General features: G+C 30.2%; 1 protein-coding gene across 2 annotated transcripts in view; it reads left to right on the forward strand.

Moving 5' to 3' along the window:
* Positions 1-323: 323 nt before the first annotated feature.
* The window catches only part of LOC100169469 (short-chain dehydrogenase/reductase family 16C member 6), a 27,881-nt gene continuing 21,667 nt past the window's right edge, over positions 324-6,537 (forward strand). Inside the window, exon 1 of one of the 2 annotated variants that reach the window (XM_003240694.4) lies at positions 324-564. The gene's annotated coding sequence lies outside the window, so the exon portion shown is untranslated. The remainder of the gene's footprint in view (positions 565-6,537) is intronic. The other variant, XM_001951062.5, reaches the window with a different exon arrangement.

Here is a 6,537-nt window from a genome sequence, read left to right on the forward strand (position 1 = left end):
AAAATTATTTTGGGCATTAGTTTGGTCCGTCCCCCCGTCCAAGTAAAAAAAAATAGTTGGGGTACGCAAAAAAAAAATAAAAATAGTAGAGGAGCTCCGTCCCCCTGCGCACCCCCCCCCCCAATTCTAGCACTGTAACAGTACTGTATAATGCATAATATATCGGTCCGGCCGTCCGCGCAACCGCAGTGGGTGTCTGCCGCGGCGCTAGTATAGTTATTTTGTTGCACACACCGGCACACCACTGCTGTGTTGATTTTTTTTTTTTTAAAGTGTATATATTATTTTTATAGGTATACCACGACACCATTCGGTAACATTTCAGTACACCCGAGGGCGGCGCGTGACAACAGCTGTTCGCCGTTTACATAATAATATTATTATTGTTGTTGTTGGTGTTGTTGCCGAGTCTGGCGCGAGGACCGATCTCGTACTGTTCGCACTCCGTAGACCGCAGTCTCACCGTGCTCGTGCAGTCTGCCCGCGTGCGCCCGTCGATGCGATATTCCATGATATAATACGGTGTATTATACTTACGTGTTTTTGGCACGTTCACCGGGAAACGTAAGTTTTTGTTTTTAATAATTAACTGCAGTACCTACACAATATGCGTTTATCTGTACATGTTTATTATTGTGAATTATGTGGTGTACTTATTGATTGAACAAGTTGTGAATTCGTTTATATAAATATTGTAGGTAATAAATTTGTGCTTTTCGTTTTTATTTGCTCGTACCTCGGCGCTCGGCAAAGAGATTTGGTAGATACTCGAGATTATCATTATCGTACCACGTGCGTTATTTTAATAAATTTGTATATTTTTCTCTACCAATACAATACCCTTTAAGTAGGTATGGTATAGGTACAAGCTTATATGCATTTTCAATGAACTAGTCATAAACTTCCGCTTACTGGTTATTTCAGTGTTTTTATATGTATACGTAATTTAAAGTTCTATATGCGAGTCTATATGTGAAAACGGATTTCGTTTGACCATTGAAAACCAATGTCAAAGAAGTAAGAACTATAATCAGTGGCGTCACGAACATATTTTTTGGTGCCAATTGCCCCGTTTTAGGATAGGATATTTCGTTAGGGTGTAGACATATTTCTATATTTAATTAGCATTGTATCGAATAAGTAATAATGTTGGTTTTAATTCGGTGCGGTCAATTATCATTATACAATAGGTATATTTTACTGATTTAGTCTAGGAGTCAGTACATAGGTATACATATTCAATACGCATGCTGTATTGACGTATTATTGTGTGTAACGTCAGGCGTGGATACAATCCCCTCCCCCCATCATATGAGGGCTAAAGTCAGGTCCTTATAAGCCTTCGGCCTTAGGTACTTAATATATTTCAAAGATTACCTTAATTTTCAGTTTATTCTCTGAGCAATACTTAATAAAGCAATACTTAAACTATACTTAATACATATACTTTATTGCTTATTGACATTTAGAAGTGATTTATAATCATAAATGTTTTCATCTAACCACCCCACCCCTTTTTAATTTCTAGATTGTGCCAACTTGAAACTAGGGGACCTTGGAAGATACTTAAATAATATTATACTGCATGCGTACCTTACAATAATAAATAACATATTTATAGGTTACATTAATGATAATATATATTGCAAAATAATATCAATATTTAGGTAATTTAAAATTAAAAAATATATATATAGGTACATACCTACTTCGACAGGTTTTAATGTTATGTTTAAGGTATGAGTAGCTATAGTAGCTAGTCAATATTTGCTGTAAAGGATAACTATGTTCGTATTAACGTCGCAAGTCGTCGCTGATTATATTAGTACTTAATTGTTGTAGTTAGTACTTAAAATGTTCACAAGTTAAATTATTAACCTTGATTACCTACCTACTTAATACTAAAACAGTGAAACACCAACCTGAGGAATATTTTGTGTTCCGCGTATGAGTATCAGAATATAATTGCGATTTTCAAACATACATAATTACAAACTTATTTTTTTAATTTTTATTTAAACCCCGAAATGAGTGATTTTAATAAAGTTGATTTTGAGCAATTAAATTTGATAGGAAAGAATATGTTTGATCAACATTATACAACGTTATGGTGTGAAGCTTGGATACTAATGCATTAACTGATTTTAGTGTATAACGTAAATTGATTATTATTTATGGACAACCTATAGTAAATTTTCAACGCTTCTAAAATCTTGCTAAAAAATTTTAAATGTTTGAACTACCTACCATGTTTAAATCTTAATTCCGAAAGGACGTCTTATGTAGTACTGCTTCCAATTTATGTGAATGGTTTTATTAAACTTTTAGAACATTCCTTTTAGTTTCTACCAGTAATTGCGCATAGAAGAAAATAACGTTCATTGTAAACCCCTAACATTCCCTCCACCCTCGTGTTTCCAACAGAAATGAAAAAATTGTGTTTTCGTATAAAAATTATACCATAAATAATAAGTTCTAAAATATTATTACCTACCAAACTATACACATAATGCAATGACTAAACACTTTATTCTAATTTTCTATATTGTTAATTTTTATCTAAATACCTATCTATATATTTTTAATCTTACTAGTGACTAAATACCTAATAAATGATACAGTTTTTCATAGTAATATTATTTATTTAATAGTCTCATCCAATCCATTATGGAATATTGTTTATTCGGTAGATTCAAACTTTTTAACTAAGAGATTACATTTTAACAATTATAGGAAGTATACCTAATAATTTATTGGTAGGATTATATATACAAAAAAAAGTGAAAGTATCGGTAACCAGTGTAGTCGTAGCAGTATAATATATATTCAACGAGGAAACAGTTTTAAAATACTGTTAGCTGCACACGCCGGAAAGGAAAGTAAAAGTGTTAGCCACGTATTTTATACGTTGTAATATAATATTTGGAAGAAATTGACCTACCTAATATAGGTATCTATTGTAAGATAATATAACTAAAATATATATATAAACATAATGATTAGCGACAAACTGCTGACGATAAAAAACGAATACCCAACCGATATTCCAATCCATCATACATCGTCTCTAACCTACTTGGAGTGACAGATTTAAATAGGTTCACCAGCGATCTTCGTTTTATAGCCCTAATTTTCCCATTATGATGATTGACTTTTTCATTCACAAAAAATTTAGCTTTGTCACTAAAGATACTTTTTATACAGAAATATTCATCGGTCTCTGGAGAATGGAGATCGACTTCGAGAACCTTGGGTAGTTAGGTGCAAACTCAAACGTGTCCTATCTACTCGTTGAAACGCTTGAGCCTTGAACTACCTGTAGATGATACTGTTGCATTAACCAGCACATACAACAATAGGGGAAAGGTGTCCAAAGCAGCCACCTTAAGGTTCAACACAGCTTCATCGTTAAGGATTTTTTTTTTTTTTTATGAAACCTTTAAGGTTGTCTAGTTAAACTTGTCAGGAATCATAATTTTCAATCAGAGACTATTTTAAACAAATAAATAAAAAGTTATTTTCATTTTTTTTAAAAGTACAAAATTGTTCACTTTGCCCACCAAGGTGTTCAAAGGTCAGTCTATGTCCATTTTGACCACCGGTTTAAAATTTCTATTATTATTCATTATTTCATAATATTATCATAAATATATATATATATATAATATAACTTATATTATATTCTTACAACTTTTCTTTGATAAATAAGTAATTTCAGTTCAAGCTTTGGGTCTCGCTAACATGGTTAAGTAGTAATTTAGTTTATAGAAGACTTTTTAGTTCTTATGATATAATAAGTACACCAAAAATTAATTTACATGCATATACAATTATAATTATTAAATAAATATAGTCAAAATGAAAAATATTTGAAGTATGAGTAAACTTGTGACCATAGTGACCACTTTGCCCTTTTAATATTGTTTAATTTACTATTTAAAAAACAATTATTCCTATCAACTAATTAAACTTAAGCTAATTCTATAATATATAAAAACTTATGTAGATTTCGAAAAAAAATAATTTGAGTATATTAATTACTATGTTTATAAAATATAATTATTTATTCAGAGCATGAATCTTATCTTACACCAACAGAATCCAAAAATGAATTTTTTTTTTTAATGGAAACGGTAAATGCTTTCATCAATATTCGTTTATCAGTTGATAAATATGATAACAATGAACCAATGCACGCGTTGAAACCAACTATTAATTTATTTACGACAGAATAATAAGACATGACCACTTTACCCGCTATGGCCACTTTGTACACCTTTCCCCTATGTAACTACCGGACTCCCAGATCATTTGAAATTAGTAGTTATACTTCTTACATTTGACTTTTTTTGGATTATGTAAAATGTTGTGTACTTGACCACCAATGCCTCAGAATGTGGAATAAATCAAACGAGGATAGCCGCTACATTTCAATAAATGTCACTATAATCTGTTAAGAGGCAGTGTTTGGGATTAACTGGAAAATCGATTGGATGATATTGTAAATGTTATTATAGGTACTTACTCGAATTGAACAACGATAGAGTCGATAGACAATGTAGGAAATGAGTACTGTTTGATAAAAACTGTTTTTGGATTTTTATTTTTGACAATAAAGCTCTTTGAAACACTGATAATAATTTTGTCGAACCTTTTATAATTAATAATTATACACATAACACATTTTTTTTTTAAATGTTTTACATTTCTATTTCTGTATATTGTCTTTAATAAATACAAAATGCGAAAGCCGTTGGAACCTACCTATTATTGTCACTTGTCGTCGTTCTAAAAATGTAAAGGACATAATATAGTAGGTATACCTATAAGCATTTTCGGTACCTGGCGAAATGTAGGCATACCGCATACGCGTACAATAGAGTAGTAGGTAGTCTGGACGTCTGATGTTATTACTTATTTGCACACCAATAAATTAATCTTTAACTAAAAAATACAGGTGAATGCGGTCAATGCCTTACACTATAAATGTAAAACACAATATAACTTGACAGTCAGTGTTTCCGTTGTTATAAATATATAGGTATATAATATTATATTTAACGTGTAAAAATGGTATTTCAGTTTATCATTAATTATGCACGACCTTCTCGAAATTAAATAATAAACATTATAGGTACTTGCGATGGATATACGCTGTGAATTAATTGTAAAATAGTCATTGGTACGTGCTTGTGCCGTATTAGTACCTACACTGCTGTTTCACTCCATTTAGTTTTTATCTTCAATTTTAGTGATTATTTTAGAATCATCTTCACAAATTATGAATAAAAATAAAATCTCACATTTTTTTCATATAAACATTGCGAAAAGGTAATAAGATCAGATTTAGAAATTTAAAAATATTTGGAATTGGTCATCAAGTCCCCTCTGCAATTTTATTTCATAATACCTAGGTACCTACAATACAATTATATTCAGTAAAGTATAGGTACATACCGCATCTGGGAACTCAAATATAATATTTTGTTTAGACACTTTTTAAGCCGCTTCTATAGAATCTATAAAATTATTTTTATACCTATACAGTATACTGTCCTACTCCTATACACATTATAGTATTTAGTAAATATAGATGCGATCATCCATCTCTAATAACAATAATATTAATAATTATACCACACTCCATTGGTTTCTACATCATCTTGTACATGTTAGACTCGAAGTTAGATAGTATAGGTAAGTCCTTTATTTTAATTAACTCGAACGATGTGGAGGCCATTTGATTAAGAGTATAAAAATAGATAAAATAAATTAGTTTATACTATCCAAGTACCTAATAGGTATTATTACTATAATTGTATGTGTTTATTTCATCGACAGCTCACCGATGATAATAAATATGATAATAATTTTTACATGAGAATTATTCAAATTATTTTTCGATAAATAAATATTTTTATCATTATTAAATATATTATCATAATTTAAAACTGCACGTACAAATAATTTCATACCATGCTAATTTAATAACCATAATTTATTTGTATACAAACTTGGTTCGCACTTTTGTAATATTATTACTGAATAACTTTGTCGGTTTGATACTTTCTCTAATCATTGAATATGGGGTTGATACTTGATGACCGGTGTAATTTTTCCTTATCCCGATGATATTGTATTTGATTTATGCAGTATACAACAATTTTTTTTTGTAGTTTTTTCTTTTCTTTTTTTTTAGAAGAGTGCTTTAAAAGTAACAACTTATTAACTTATAAATTAAATGACGTACTAGCTAAAAATGTTGGTTTACAAAACATAAAAACTATTAGAAATATTCTTCTAAATACAAATGAAAACAATGGATCAATGGATATTGAGTTTTCACCATCTGATATACCAAATATGAAATATGCCCCATTAACCTCAGTTGACGTGGAACACTCTTTCAGCAGATACAAATCAATTTTAAGACCTAACCGCCGCACATTTAAATTTGAAAATCTCCAAATGTACATTGTTTCAAACTGTTTCGAAGACGACTGCAATAAAGATGAATAAATTAAAGTACAAAAAAAA

The sequence above is a fragment of the Acyrthosiphon pisum genome, chromosome A1 (genome assembly GCF_005508785.2).
Source record: "Acyrthosiphon pisum isolate AL4f chromosome A1, pea_aphid_22Mar2018_4r6ur, whole genome shotgun sequence".
NCBI classification, from domain to species: domain Eukaryota; kingdom Metazoa; phylum Arthropoda; class Insecta; order Hemiptera; family Aphididae; genus Acyrthosiphon; species Acyrthosiphon pisum.